The following is a 16,947-nucleotide window of genomic DNA, read 5'->3' on the forward strand; positions in this document are numbered from 1 at the left end:
CACCTACCAGGTCCAAGACGAGTCTCCTTAGGAATGCCTGCATACAAGGCTGGCCCTTGACTGGTGTCTGGGAACTTGGCTGGTAAAATCATTGCCTATACTAATATAAAATTTTTTCTAAATGAGAAAAATAGCTCATTTCTCCTAAAACATCTTCTTTCCTTCTAAGTATCTGGAATTTCAGTGACTGCTATCAGTCGCACTGACAGTCTGTGCTCATGACTAACCCCTGATAAAGACCCTAAATTCTTAAGCTCAGATGAGCTTCCCTGATAGACAACACTTCACACAAGTTTTCATACCTTGTTATTCAGAAAATTAAGTGCATCCTACGTGACTCACAAGGAGAATATTCTGGGGAGATTGTGTCTGGTTTTCCTTTGTTGATTTTGCTTTGTACCTTTTCAGTCTACCATATCTTAGCCATGAATGTGACTACCTGCTGAAACCTATGAATCCTTCTCTCCAATCACTGAACCTGGGAGTAGTCTTAGAGAGCTCTGACAAAGGCTGGTGTGGGAAATACATTGTCGTCCTCATTAACAGACCCTTCTTAGTTATATCTCACTTTCTAAGTTCCTGCCTTCCACTTCCCAGGAGAGAAAAAACCACACAGCATTACCTGAACATCATCCCAGGGTAATCACAGAACACCCATCTCTGCAAAAGAAGGAAAAACGAACTGGGTAATGTTGCAATATTTTTAACTGCAAATAATTTTGCATACAAGGCTTACCTACATTTGACTATTTTTGCACTAAATGTTTAAAAGTAACAAGCTAGTATCTTCTTAATGTAAAAATATACATGTCCAACAAAATTAAACTTGTTTTGCTATCATGAAAAGAGGACTTCCAGACAAATGTCTCATAATGTGCAGTCAATGGGCTTATATAAATAAGGACTAAAATTACAGGCTTAATAAAAGATCATCAAACCAGGGAAAACTCCAAGTAAAATTATAGTACACAGTTGTCCCTCCCACCTGAGCTCACCTGAGACTCATACTTTCCTTCCAACATGTCTGTTTTGCCTATTCCCTCAAGACTCAGACTTCAAATGAGTTCCCTTTAAGTAGATAAGAACAGTTTCGCAACAGATTCCAGAAAAACCAATATGCCACCTAAAGGACAAGGAAGGCATCTGCACTAAGAAAATGAAAAGAAGTCAGAGAAAGAACTTCCTGACTTACTCAGATCATATCCATGGGTCCACATATGTCTAAAGGCCAACCTTGTCCTTAATCTTTAGCCACTTAATGTATAAAATAAAAGATTTAGAAAAGGGCTATAGGCAATATGGATTTTTTTGCAGATACAAAATTTTTTAAGTCCATAAACTTTCTCCTTAAAATACTGAAGACCATTAGTGATGGTTATAATATTCTTGTCTGAACTGAGAGCTATAGTCAGGCTCCTTTTAGAAGCCCTGCCATGAACAGAGAAAAGAGAAAAGGCATGCTCCTACTCCTTTATCCTCTGTAGACATCTTTCCCATGATAAGTTAATAATGAGAAGAGAAAACCAACCTTCTAGATTTCTCATCATTTAATGGTATGAACCCTGAGTTTCTGAAGCCTGGTTAAAAAAAAAAAGAAAAAAAAAGAAGAAGGAGAAGGAGAAAGAGAAGGAGGAGGAGGAAGAGGAGGAGGAAGAAGAAGAAAGAAAGAAGGAAGAAGGAAGAAAGGAAGAAGAAAGAAGAAGAAGGAAGAAGAAGAAAGAAGAAGAAGAGAAGAAGAAGAAGAAGAAGAAGAAGAGAAGAAGAAGAGGAGGAGGAAGAGGAGGAGGAAGAAGAAGAAGAAGAAAAGAAGAAGAAGAAAGAAGAAGAAGAAGAAAGAAGAAAGAAGAAGAAGAAGAGGAGGAGGAGGAGGCGGCGGCGGCGGCGGCAGCCGCAGCCGCAGCAGCAGCGGAGGAAGAAGAAAGTTCTCCTCATTTGAAATTCTTCCCTCTCCTAGCTCACCTTCCCCACCTTCTCCTTCTTCTGTGGTCCCCACAGTCAGATATGAGGTAATAGATGGAAAACACTTCCCTGTGATAAGGCAGTGATGCCTGAGCCACCCACTTATGGTACTAAAGATGTTCCTAAAGAATAGCAAATGGTACTCATGTTTTGGGGGACTCTATGCTACTTAGAAGTGAGTGGCTAAAGTTTCACAGTGACTAATTCAAGAACAAACAGAAGAAAAGGACAAACAGAAAGAGGCATGCCCTTAGCCTCAATCAGGTAGTTCTAAGAAAGTGATTAGGATGGTTTGGAGATCACCAGTCCCATACCTTATCCAGTTACCAAACAACCCAGGCTGGATGTGGTTGCCTGGCAACCACACTTCCACATACCGAGCTACAAGTATGTCTTTCAGGTGTGTGATCACCTGAAAATTTTTAATTTTTAGGTTTTTTTTATATAATGCACCTAAAAATTCTTCCAGTCTATACACAATTCCAAAGCCACTTCCATGTTTTTTAGGTACTTATTACAACAGAAAAAGATTTCCTGGTATCAAAATATGTATTCATTTCCTATGGCTGCCATAACAAAGTGCTACAAATTGGATGGCTTAAAGAGGCAGAAATGTATTCTCTCACAGATCTGGGGACAAAAGTCTGAGGGTGGCAGCAAGGCCATGCCCTCTCTTAGGCCCCAGGGAAGGATGTTTCCTTGTCTCTTCCTAACTTTTGGTGGTTTCAGTAATCCTTGATGTTCCCTGGTTATAGACATCCCACTCCAATTTCAGCCTCTGCTGATACATGAATTTCTCCCTCTGTCTGTGTCCACATTTCCCTTGTTTTACAGGGACACCAGTCATTGCATTAGGACCTCAGCTTAACTTGTTTAACATCTGCAAAGACCCTATTTCTAAACAAGGTCGGACTCACAGTTACCTGGGGTTAGGACTTCAAAATATTCTCTTGGGGTATAAAATGCAACCACACAACAATAATAAAAGAGAAAATCTAGGTGACCTTGGTTTTGGCAATGAGATTTTAAATACAACACCAAAAGGATAATCCAGGAAACAACGTTGATAAGTTGGACTTTATTAAAATTAAAAACTACTTTTCTGCAAAATACACTGTTAAGAGAATACAAAGGACAAGCTACAGACCAGGAGAAAATGTTTGAAACACACATATCTGATAGAAAAGTTCTAATAAAAAAATACAAATAACTCTTAAAGCTCAACAATGAGAAAAGAAAGAGTCTCATTTTAAAAATGGCAAAATAGGCATGTCACTGCAAATTCCGTGAAACAAGAGAAAAACTGTGAGTTCCCAGAGTGTAAGAGGGAGAAAACTGACCTCCAAACACACATCCCTACAGGGAATCTGAAAATCCAGACCACAGGATAATAATTTAACCTTACCTAGAGATGAAACGGATTTAGAAAGTCACACAAAATATAAAAGTAGAAGTAGCAGCAGGAAGTGCCTTCTATGAACTTCTAGTCTCCAGCTCGACCACAGGGAAGCCATTCCTGACTATATCTCACTGGGGCCCTTGAGGAAGGCAACCAGCAGAATTATGGAAGCGTTATGGGGTGAAGAAAGCTCCCAGATATAATTGGTAGTGGTTTCAACTGGGCACACATTTTCTGGAGTAGAGTCCAAGGAAGGAGCAGGAGTTGCTGCAGATACAAGCAAGTGCAGGAGTACAAGAACTGCCACCAACGGAGCAGGGGCAAGGTCTGAGTGGGGCAGTGCAGAATATGTGGGCTTGCCAACTGCATGGGAAATGAGTCAGGCCTCTTGCTACTGGCTATCCCTGACTTCCCTGGCAAACTATATAATACAGCGGCGTGGCCATGATTCCCTATGGAACATAATCCCATTGGCCAAAGAACCAACTCCCAGACCCCACAGTGGCCTCAGCAAACCCCGCCCAAGGAGAGTCTGAAACCAGACCTGCCTAATCTGCTGCCATCTGATGACATTTCCCTACCTGCCCTGGTAGCTGAACACAAAACATAGAAACTCTGGGGAACTTTATCCCCGAACCCTGCCCCCGGCACCTGAGAAACAAAAATACTTACCCTGGCCGTCTTAGGGCAGACTTAGAGCCCCGTACTAGTATCATAACTGGTGCTCTTCTGAAACTTCCACCTCCTGGCTAGAGGCCAACCAACTCAGGCCATTACAGCAACACATAACAGAATAATCCTGATCCCAGGAAGGGGAAGTCAACACCTAATTCCACTGCCTGAAACATCCTGGCTAATCAGAGGTCCTAAGTGTATCCACTTGACAACTTCACTGTAGCATAACCAGCATTCAAGAAAGCCAGAACGGTAAACATTATCTACAACCAAGGACTCTCAGAGTCTACTTCACTTCCCTGCCACCTCTACCAGAACAGGTGCTGGTATCCATGGCTGGGGGACCTGAAGACGGATCACATCATAGGACTTTTTGCAGACATCCCCCAGTACCAGCCCAGAGCCTGGTAGCCCCGCTGGGTGGCTAGACCCAGAAGAGCAATAACCATCATTGCAGTCCAGCCCTCAGAAAGTACCATCCTTAAGGGAATGGGAAGAACACCACATCAAATGATCGCCCCATGGGACAAGAGAATCTGAACATCAGGCCTTGAGTTTCAGATCTCTCTACTGAAATAGTCTACCCAAATGAGAAAGAACCAGAAAAGTAATTCTGGTAATAAGACAGAACATGATTCTCTAACAGCCCCAAAAGATCACACCAGCTCCCCAGCCAAGAACAAATCTCTGAAGTGCCACATAAAGAATTCAGAAGGTTGATTATTAAGCTACTCAAGGAGATACCAGAAAAAAAGTTTAAAAAAAAGAAATTTTTTAAAAATACAGCATATAAATGAAAAATTCTCCAGAGAAATAGATATAAAAAAAATCACAACTTCTGGAAATGAAAGACACACTTAAGGAAATACAAAATGCAGTAGAAAGTTTCAGCAACAGACTAGAATAGTAGAAGAAAAAACTTCAGAGCTCTAAGACAAAACTTTTGAATTAACACAATCAGACAAAAACAAAGAAAAAAGAACTTTAAAAAAATGAACAAAGCCTCCAAGAAATGTGGGATAATGTTAAATGGCCAAACTAAGAATAATGGATGTTCCTGAGGAAGAAGAGAAATCTAAAAGTTTGGAAAACTTATTTGAAGGAATAGTTGAGGAAAACTTCCCTGGCTTTGTTAGAAATCCAGACATCCAAATACAAGAAGATCAAAAAACACTTGGGATATGCATTGGAAAAAGATCATCACCTAGGTACAGTCATCAGGTTATGTAAAGTCAAGGCAAAGAAAAGAATCTTGAGCTGTGAGACCACCTATAAAGAAAAACGTATCAGATTAACAGGAGACTTAGCAGAATCCTTACAAGCCAGAGGGATTGGGGTCCTATCCTTAGCTTCCTGAAACAAAATAATTGTCAGCCAAGAACTTTGCATCCAGCAAAACTAAGCTTCATAAATGAGGGAGAGATAAAATATTTTTCAGATAAACAAATGCTGAGAGAATTTGCCACTAATAAGTCAGCACTATAAGAAATGCTTAAAGGAGTTTTAAACCTTTAAACAAAACCTCAAAATACACCAAAAAAGAACCTCCTTAGAGCATAAATCTCATAGGGCCAATAAAACAATAATACCATGAAAAAAAAAGGTTATTAAGGCAACAACTAGCATGATGAATAAAATCACATCTCAATACTAGCATTGACTGTAAGTGGCTGGCCTAAATGCTCCACTCAAAAGATACAGAATGGCAGAATGGATAAAAATCCACCAACCAAGTATCTGCTCTCTTTAAGAGACTCGCCTAACACATAAGGACTCACATAAACTTAAGGTAATGGGGTGGAAAAAGATATTCCATGCAAATGGAAGCCAAAAGCAAGCAAAAATAATTTTTCTTATATCAGACAAAACAGACTGTAAAACAGCAACAGTAAAAAAAGACAATGATATTATACAATGATAAAAGGATTAGTCCCACAGGGAAATATCACAATCCTAAAAACACATGTACCTAACACTGGAGCTCCCAAATTTATAAAACAATTGCTATGAGACCAAAGAAATGAGACAGATGGCAACACAATAATATTGAGGGATTTCGATACTCCACTGACAGCACTAGACAGGTCACTAAGACAGTCAACAAAGAAACAATGGGCTTAAGCTACACTCTTGAACAAATGGACTTAAAAGATATTTACAGAACATTCTACCCAATGAATGCAGAATATACATTCTTTACTTCAGTGCATGGAACATCCTCCAAGATAGATCATATAATAGTACATCAAAAAGTCTCAATGAATTTAAGAAAATGAAAATTATATCAAGTATTCTCTTAGACCCCAGTGGAACAAAACTGGAAATTAACTCCAAAAGGAACTCTTGAAATTATACAAATACATGGAAATTAATTAATCTGTTCTTGAATGATCTTTGGATCAACAATGAAATCAAGATGGAATTTAAAAATTTTTTGAGTTGAACAATAATAGTGAAATAACATCAAAACCTCTAGGATACAGCAAAAGTGGTGCTAAGAAGAAAGTTCAATGCATTAAATACCTACATCAAAAAGTCTGAAAGAGCACAAACAGACATTCTAAGGTCACACCTCAAGGAACTAGAGAAACAAGAACAAACTAAACCCAAACCCAGCAGAAAAAAAGAAATAAGAAAGATCAGAGCAGAACTAAATAAAATTGAAACAAAAAATACATAAGGTAAATGAAACAAACAGCTGGTTCTTTGAAAAGATCGACAAAATTGATAGGCGGTTAGCTAGATTAACCAAGGTGAGAGAAGATCCAAATAGATTCAACTGTAAATGAAACAGGATATTACAACAGATACTATGGAAACACAAAAGCTCATTCCAGGCTACTATGAACACCTTTATGTACACAAACTAGAAAATCTAGAGGAGATAAATAAATTCCTGGAAATATATAGCCCTCCAAGATTAAATGAAGAAATAGAAACTCTGAACAGACCAATAACAAGTAGCAACACTCAGTCAATAAAAAAAAAAAAAAAAAAAGGCCAACAACAACAACAAAAAGCCCAGGACCAGAAGGATTTATGGCTGTATTTTATCAGACATTCAAAGAAGAATTGGTACCAACGTTATTGAAACTATTCCCAAAAATAGAGAAAGAGATAATCCTCCCTAAATAATTCTATGAAGCCAGTATCACCCTAATACCAAAACCAGGAAAGGACACAACCAAAAAAAAAAAAAAAATAGAAAATTACAAGCCAATACCCTTGATGAACATAGATGCAAAAATCCTCAACAAAATACTAGTTAAGCGAATCCAACAGCATATCAAAAAGATGATATACCATGATCAAGTGGGTTTCATACCAGGGATGGAGGGATAGTTTAACATACATAAGATAAATGTGATATATCACATAAACAGAATTAAAAATCATATGATCATCTCAACAGATGCAGAAAAAGCATCTGACAAAATCCAGCATCTCGTTATAATTAAAAGCCTCAGCAAAACTGGCATAGAAGGAACATACCTCAAGGTAGTAAGAACCATCTATGACAAATCCACAGCCAACATTATACTGAACAGGGAAAAGTTGAAAGCATTCCCCCTGAGAACTGGAACAAGACAAGGATGCCCACTTTCACCACTTCTATTCAACATAGTACTGGAAGTCCTAGCCAGAGTAATCAGACAAGAGAAATAAAGGGCATCCAAATTGGTAAAGAGGAAGTCAAACTGTCACTGTTCACCAATGATGTGATTGTATACCTAGAAAAAACTAAAAACTCATCCAAAAAGCTCCTAGATCTGATAAATGAATTCTGTAAGTTTCAGGACACAAAATCAATGTACACAAATCAGTAGCACTGCTATACCTCAACAACAACCAAGCTGAGAAGCAAATCAAGAACTCAATCCCTTTTATAACAGCTACAAAAAATAAAAATAAAATGCTTAGTAATACACCTAACCAAGGAGGTGAAAGATCTGTATGAGGAAAACTACAAAATACTGGTGAAAGGAATCACTGATGACACAAACAAATGGAAATACATACCATGTTCATGGATGGGTAAAATCCATACTGTGAAAATCATTAAACTGCCCAAAGCAATCTACAGATTCTATGCAATTCGCATCAAAGTACCATCATCATTCTTCACAGAATGAGAAAAAAATCCTAAAATTCATATGAAACCAAAAACGACCCCACATAGCTAAAGCAAGACTAAGCAAAAAGAACAAATCTGGAGGCATCACATTACTCCATTTCAAACTATGCTACAAGGCTATAGTTACCAAAACAGCATGGTACTGGTATAAAAATAGGCATGTAGACCAATGGCACAGAATAGAGAACTTAGAAATAAAGCCAAATACAGCCAACTGATCTTTGACAAAGCAAACAAAAACATAAAATGGGGAAAGGACACCCTGTTCAACAAATTCTGTGATTTATCAGTGGGGAAAGTATCCTTTTCAAACTTTATGGTGCTGGGATAACTGGCAAGCCACATACAGAAAAATGAAACTGGATCCTCATCTCTCACCTTATACAAAAATCCACTCAAGATGGATCAAAGACTTAAATCTAAGACCCGAAACCATAAAAATTCCAGAAGATAACATTGGTAAAACTCTACTAGATATCAGCTTAGGCAAAGACTTCATGACCAAGAACCCAAAAACAAATGCAATAAAAACAAAAATAAGTAGATAGGACCTGATGAACTTAAAAGCTTCTGCACAGCAAAAGAAATAATCAGCAGAGTAAAGTCAACCCACAGAATGGGAGAAAATATTCATAAACTATGTATCCAACAAAGGACAAATTTCCAGAATCTAATAGGAACTCAAATCAGAAAGGAAAAAAAAATCAAAAAGTGGGCAAAGGCCATGAATACACAATTCTCAAAAGAAGTTGTACAAACAGCCAATAAACATATGAAAAAATGCTCAATATAATTAACTATCAGGGAAATGCAAATCAAAACTACAAGAGACACCACCTTACTCCTGAAAGAATGGCAGTAATTTAAAAATAAAAATTAATAGATGTTGGCATGGATGTGGTGAAAAGGGAACTCTTTTATACTGCTGGTAGAAATGTAAACCAGTACAATCACTATGGAAAACAGTACGGAGATACCCTAAAGAACTAAAAGTAGAATTACCATTTTATCCAGCAATCCCACTACTGGGTATCTACCCAGAGGAAAAGAAGTCATTATATGAAAAAGACACTTACACAGCCATGTTTACAGCAACACAATTTGTAATTGCAAAAATAGAGAACAAGCCTAAATACCCATCAAAAAAAATGTGATATATATATACATATATACACACAAACACACACACACACACACACACACATACACATATGTACACCATGGAATACCACTCAGCCATAAAACGGAACAAAATAATGGCATGCACAGCAACCTGGTGGAGTTGGAGAATATTATTATAAGTGAAATAATTCAGGAATGGAAAACCAAATTTGCTTATACATGGGAGCTCAAGCTATGAGGATGCAAAGACATAAGAATGATATAATGGACTTTGGGGATTTAGGAGGAAGTTGGGAAGTGGGGTAAGTGATAAAAAGAATACACGTTGGGTCCAGTACACACTGCTCAGGTGATGGGTGCACCAAAATTTCAGAAATTATAACTAAAGAATTTATCTATATAACAAAAAACCACCTGTTCCCCCAAAACTATCGAAATCCTTTTTTTTTTTTTTTAAAGGAAATGAGAAATGCCTTCTAAGATGGCTGAATAGGAACAGCTCCAGTCTGCAGCTCCCAGTGTGGTCGACGCAGAAGATGGGTGATTTCTGCATTTCCAACTGAGGTACCTGGTTCATCTCACTGGGACTGGTTGGGCAGTGGATGCAGCCCACAGAGGGCAAGCCAAAGCAGGGTGAGGTGTCGCCTCACCCAGGGAGTGCAAGGGGTCGGGGGATTTCCCTTTCCTAGCCAAGGGAAGCCATGACAGACTGTACCTGCAAAAATGGGACACTTCCACTCTAATACTGTGTTTTTCCAACAATCTTAGCAAACAGCAGACCAGGAGACTATATCCCGCACCTGGCTCGGTGGGTCCCACACCCACGGAGCCTTGCTCACTGCTAGCGCAGCAGTCTGAGATCAACCTGCGAGGCAGCAGTCTGGCAGAGCGAGGGGCATCCACCATTGCTGAGGCTTGAGTAGGCAAACAAAGCAGCAGGAAGCTCAAACTGGGCAGAGCCCACTGCTGCTCAGCAAGGCCGGCTGCCTCTATAGATTCCACCTCTGGGGGCAGGGCATAGCTGAACAAAAGGCAGTAGAAACTTCTGCAGACTTAAACGTCCCTGACAGCTCTGAAGAGAGCAGTGGTTCTCCCAGCACAGTGTTTGAGCTCTGAGAATGGACAGACTGCCTCCTCAAGTGGGTCCCTGACCCCCGTGTAGCCTAACTGGGAGACACCTCCCAGTAGGGGCCAACTGACACCTCATACAGGTAGTGCCCCTCTGAGATGAAGCTTCCAGAGGAAGGATCAAGCAGCACTATTTACTGTTCTGCAATATTTGCTGTCCTGCAGCCTCCACTGGTGATACTCAGGCAAACAGGGTGTGGAGTAGACCTCCAGAAAACTCCAACAGAACTGCAGCTGAGGGACCTGTTAGAAGGAAAACTAACAAATGAAAGGAATAGCATCAATATCATCAAAAAGGGCATCTACACCAAAACCCCATCTGTAGGTCATCAACATCCAAGACCAAAGGTAGATAAAACCACAAAGATGGGGAGAAACCAGAGCAGAAAAGCTGAAAATTCTAAAAACCAGAGTACCTCTTCTCCTCCAAAGGATCGCAGCTCCTCGCCAGCAACAGAACAAAGCTGGACGGAGAATGATTTTGAGGAGGTGACAGAAGTATGCTTCAGAAGGTTTGTAATAACAAACTTCTCCAAGCTAAAGGAGCACGTTTGAACCCATTGCAAGGACACTAAAAACCTTGAAAAAAAGATTAAACGAATTTCTAACTAGAATAAACAATGTAGAAAAGACCTTAAATGAATGGATGGAGCTGAATGGATGGCACGAGAACTTCGTGATGCATGTACAAGTTTCAATAGCCAATTTGATCAAGTGGAAGAAAGGGTACCAGTGATTGAAGATTAAATTAGTGAAATAGGCCGGGCGCGGTGGCTCAAGCCTGTAATCCCAGCACTTTGGGAGGCCGAGACGGGCAGATCACGAGGTCAGGAGATTGAGACCATCCTGGCTAACACGGTGAAACCCCGTCTCTACTAAAAATACAAAAAGCTAGCCGGGCGAGGTGGCGGGCGCCTGTAGTCCTAGCTACTCCGGAGGCTGAGGCAGGAGAACGGCATAAACCCGGGAGGCAGAGCTTGCAGTGAGCTGAGATCCGGCCACTGCACTCCAGCCTGGGAGACAGAGCCAGACTCCGTCTCAAAAAAAAAAAAAAAAAATTAGTGAAATAAAGTGAGGAGAGAAGTTTAGAGAAAAAAGAATAAAAAGAAACGAACAAAGCCCCCAAGAAATATGGGACTATGTGAAAAGACCAAATCTACGTTTGATAAGTGTACCTGAAAGTGACGAGGAAAAGGAAACCAAGCTGGAAAACACTCTTCAGGATATTATCCAGGAGAACTTCTACAACCAGCAAGGCAGGCCAACATTCAAATTCAGGAAATACAGAGAACACCACAAAGATACATACCTCAAGATGCATAATTGTCAGATTCACCAAGGTTGAAATGAAGGAAAAAATGTTAAGGGCAGACAGAAAGGTCGGGTTACCTACAAAGGGAAGCCCATCAGACTAACAGCGGCTCTCTCAGCAGAAACCCTACAAGCCAGAAGAGAGTGGGGGCCAATATTCAACATTTTCAAAGAAAAGAATTTTCAACCCAGAATTTCATATCCAGCCAAACTAAGCTTCATAAGTGAAGGAGAAATAAAATCCTTTGCAGACAAGCAAATGCTGAGAGATTTTGTCACCACCATGCCTGCTTTACAAGAGTTCCTGAAGGAAGCACTAAACGTGGAAAGGAACAACCAGTACCAGCCACTGCAAAAACATGTCAAATTGTAAAGACCATGTAAAGACTATGAAGAAACTGCATCAACTAATGGGCAAAATAACCAGCTAACATCATAATGACAGGATCAAATTCACACATGACAATATTAGCCTTAAATGTAAGTGGGCTAAATGCCTCAATTAAAAGACACAGACTCACAAATTGGGTAAAGAGTCAAGACCCATCAGTGTGCTGTATTCAGGAGACCCATCTCACATGCAGAGACAAACATAGGCTCAAAATAAAGGGATGGAGGAAGATCTACCAAGCAAATGGAAAGCAAAAAAAAAAAGCAGGGATTGCAATCTTAAGTCTCTGATAAAACAGACTTTAAACCAACAAAGATCAAAAGAGACAAAGAAGGCCATTACATAATGGTAAAGGAATCAATTCAACAAGAAGAGCTAACTATCCTAAATATATATGCACCCAATACAGGAGCACTCAGATTCATAAAGCAAGTCCTTAGAGACCTACAAAGAGACATAGACCCCCACAAAATAATAATGGGAGACTTTAACACCCCACTGTCAATATTAGACAGATCAACAATACAGAAAGTTAACAAGGATATCCAGGACTTGAACTCAGCTCTGCACCAAGCGGACCTAATAGACATCTACAGAACTCTCCACCACAAATCAACAGAGTATACATTTTTCTCAGCACCACATCACACTTATTCCAAAATTGACCACATAGTTGGAAGTAAAGCACTCCTCAACAAATGGAAAAGAACAGAAATCACAACAAATTGTCTCTCAGACCACAGTGCAATCAAATTAGAACTCAAAACTGCACAGTTACATGGAAACTGAACAACCTGCTCCTGAATGACTACTGGGTAAATAACAAAATGAAAGCAACCTAAAGATGCTCTTTGAAACCAATGAGAACAAAGACACAACGTACCAGAATCTCTGGGATACACTTAAAGCAGTGTGTAGAGGGAAATTTACAGTAGTAAATGTCCATTTAAGGGAAAGCAGGAAAGATCTAAAATCAACAACCTAACATCACAATTAAAATAACTACAGAAGCAAGAGCAAACACATTCAAAAGCTAGCAGAAGGCAGGAAATAACTAATATCAGAGCAGAACTGAAGGAGATAGAGACACACACACACATACACACACACACACACACAAAAGCCCTTCAAAAAATCAATGAATCCAGGAGCTGATTTTTTGAAAAGATCAACAAAACTGATGGACCACCAGCAAGATTAATAAAGAAGAAAAGAGATAAGAACCAAATAGATGCAATAAAAAATGATAAAGGAGCTGTCACCACTGATCCCACAGAAATACAAACTACCCTCAGAGAATACTATAAACACCTCAATGCAAATAAAAGACAAAATCTAGAAGAAATGGATAAATTCCTGGACACATACACCCTCCCAAGACTAAATCAGGAAGAAGTTGAATCTTTGAATAGACCAGTAATAGGCTCTGAAATTGAGGCAGTAATTAATAGCCTGCCAACCAAAAAAAGTCCAGGACCAGATGGATTCACAGCCAAATTTTACCAGAGGTGAAAAGAGGAGCTGGTACCATTCCTTCCGAAACTATTCCAATCAATAAAAAAAGAGGGAATCCTCCCTAACTCATTTTATGAGGCCAGCATCATCCTGATACCAAAGCCTGGCAGAGACACAACAAAAAAAAGAGAATTTTAGACCAATATCCCTGATGAACATCCATGCGAAAATTCTTAGTACTGGCAAACTGAATCCAGCAGCACACCAAAAACCTTATCCACCACAATCAAGTCAGCTTCATCCCTAGAATGCAAGCCTAGTTCAACAAATGCAAATCAAGAAACATAATCCAGCATATAAACAGAACCAAAGACAAAAACCACATGATTATCTCAATAGATGCAGAAAAGGCCTTCAACAAAATTCAACAGCCCTTCATGCTAAAAACTCTCAATAAACTAAGTACTCAATAAACTAAGTATTATTTGGAACGAATCTCCAAATAATAAGAGCTATTTATGACAAACCCACAGCCAATATCATACTGAATAGGCAAAAACTGGAAGCATTCTCTTCGAAAACTGGCACAAGACAGGGATGCCCTCTCTCACCACTCCTATTCAACATAGTGTTGGAAGTTCTGGTCAGGGCAATCAGGCAAGAGAAAGAAATCAAGGGTATTCAGTTAGGAAAAGTAGAAGTCAGATTGTCCCTGTTTGCAGATGACATGATTGTATATTTAGAAAACCCCATCGTCTCAGCCCCAAATCTCCTTAAGCTGATAAGCAACTTCAGCAAAGTCTCAGAATACAAAATCAATGTGCAAAAATCACAAGCATTCCTATACACCAATAACAGACAAATAGCCAAATCATGAGTGAACTCCCATTCGCAATTCCTACAAAGAGAATAACATACCTAGGAATCCAACTTATAAGGGATGTGAAGGACCTCTTCAAGGAGAACTACAAACCACTGCTCGACAAAACAAAAGCAGACACAAACAAATGGAAGAATGTTCCATGCTCATGGATAGGAAGAATCAATATCATGAAAATGGCCATACTGCCCAAGGTAATTTATAGATTCAATGCCATCCCCATTAAGCTACCAATGACTTTCTTCACAGAATTGGAAAAAACTGCTTTAAAGTTCATATGGAAACAAAAAAGAAATATAGACCAATGGAACAGAACAGAGGCCTCAGAAATAACACCACACATCTACAACCATCTGATCTTTGACAAATCTGACAAAAACAAGAAATTGGGAAAGGATTCCATATTTAATAAATGGTGCTGGGAAAACTGGCTAGCCATGTGTAGAAAGCTGAAACTGAATTCCTTCCTTATACCTTATACAAAAATTAATTCAAGATAGATTAAAGACTTAAATGTTAGATCCAAAACCATAAAAACCCTAGAAGAAAACCTAGGCAATACCATCCAGGACATAGGCATGGGCAAAAACTTCATGTCTAAAACACCAAAAGTAATGGCAACGAAAGCCAAAATTGACAAATGGGATCTAATTAAACTAAAGAGCTTCTGCACAGCAAAAGAAACTACCATCAGAGAGAACGGGCAACCCACAGAATGGGAGAAAATTTTTGCAACCTACTCATCTGACAAAGGGCTAATATCCAGAATCTACAAAGAACTTAAACAAGTTTTCAAGAAAAACAAACAACCCCATAAAAAGTGGGTGAAGGCTATGAGCAGACACTTCTCAAAAGAAGACATTTATGCCACCAACAGACACATGAAAAAATGCTTCTCATCACTGGTCATCAGAGAAATGCAAATCAAAACCACAATGAGATAACATCTCACACCAGTTAGAATAGCGATCATTAAAATGTCAGGAAACAACAGGTGCTGGAGAGAATGTGGTGATTCCTCAAGGATCTAGGACTAGAAATACCATTTGACCCAGCAATCCCATTACTGGGTATATACCCAAAGGATTATAAATCATGCTGCTATAAAGACACACGCACACGTATGTTTATTGCAACACTATTCACAATAGCAAAGACTTGGAACCACCCCAAATGTCCATCAATGATAGACTGGATTAAGAAAATGTGGTACATATACACTGTGGAATACTATGCAGCCATAAAAATGGATGAATGGATGAGTTCATGCCCTTTGCAGGGACATGAATGAAGCTGGAAACCATCATTCTGAGCAAACTATCACAACGACAGAAAACCAAACACCACATGTTCTCACTCATAGGTGGGAACTGAACAATGAGAACACTTGGACATAGGGCGGCGAACATCACATACCAGGGCCTGTCGTGGGGTGGGGGGCTAGGGGAGGGATAGCATTAGGAGATATGCCTTATGTAAATGACGAGTTAATGGGCACAGTAAACCAACATGGCACATGTATACCTATGTAACAAACCTGCACATTGTGCACACATACCCTAGAACTTAAAGTAAAATTTAAAAAAATAAAGTAGAAGAAACAAAATAAAATAAAGTTGGCAAAATATCTAAATTGACACCTCCTAAAAGAAGTTATAATGGTGGCAAATAAGCATATGAAAAGATGCTTAGCATCATATGTCCTTACTGGAATTGCAAAATAAAACAACAATGAGACAATACTATATACCTATTAGAATGGCTAAAAAACAAAAAACTGACAACAGCAAATGCTGGTGAATATATGGAGCAACAGGAACACTCATTCATTGTCAGTGGGGATGCAAAATGGTACAGCCACTTTAAAGACACTTTAAGCAAATTCCTTCAAAGCTACACATAGTATTGCCACACTATCTAGCAACTGTACTCCTAGGTATTCACCTAATTAATCTGAAAACTTACATTTACACAAAACTTGCATTCAAATGTGTATAGCTGCTTAATTCATAATCACACGAAACTGGAAGCAACCAAGATGCACTTCCTAATTTGAACAAACTGTGATGTATCCATTGTGGAGACAGTTACTCCATTTTGGATGCTAATCCACTACTCTGACTTCTGATGAACCCCAGTCCTGGAAACGCCTCCTGATTCCTACCTTATTTCCTATTCATAGTGTAAGAACATGTCGACCTTGATGTTATCACACAAATTATAGGCTATGATACATAGAGAAATCTTACCTGTTCTGGAGGGTTGTCTTTACTTGTCTATGGAATATATATACACTCTTTCCCTATGGTATATAAACCCTGAGTCGAGGGAGTAATGGTGTGAACATCTGCCTCTCTTAAAAGAACACATTTCTGCCCAAGAACACATTTGTCTCCGTAAGTTCCCCCTAAAAATCACCCTCTGCCAATAAACTAGATATGCCTGCCTCATTCTTTGATTTCTTGGCTCCTTCTGTATTTGGGGGTTATTTT

General features: G+C 39.2%; 1 protein-coding gene across 3 annotated transcripts in view; it reads right to left on the reverse strand.

Moving 5' to 3' along the window:
• The window catches only part of PTPN20 (protein tyrosine phosphatase non-receptor type 20), a 117,591-nt gene that overhangs the window by 92,125 nt on the left and 8,519 nt on the right, over positions 1-16,947 (reverse strand). For all 3 annotated transcript variants that reach the window (XR_004436608.1, XM_033209112.1, XM_033209114.1), the window contains exon 2: positions 623-660. The gene's annotated coding sequence lies outside the window, so the exon portion shown is untranslated. The remainder of the gene's footprint in view (positions 1-622; positions 661-16,947) is intronic.

This window comes from Trachypithecus francoisi, unplaced genomic scaffold (assembly GCF_009764315.1).
Source record: "Trachypithecus francoisi isolate TF-2019V2 unplaced genomic scaffold, Tfra_2.0 Lachesis_group9, whole genome shotgun sequence".
NCBI classification, from domain to species: domain Eukaryota; kingdom Metazoa; phylum Chordata; class Mammalia; order Primates; family Cercopithecidae; genus Trachypithecus; species Trachypithecus francoisi.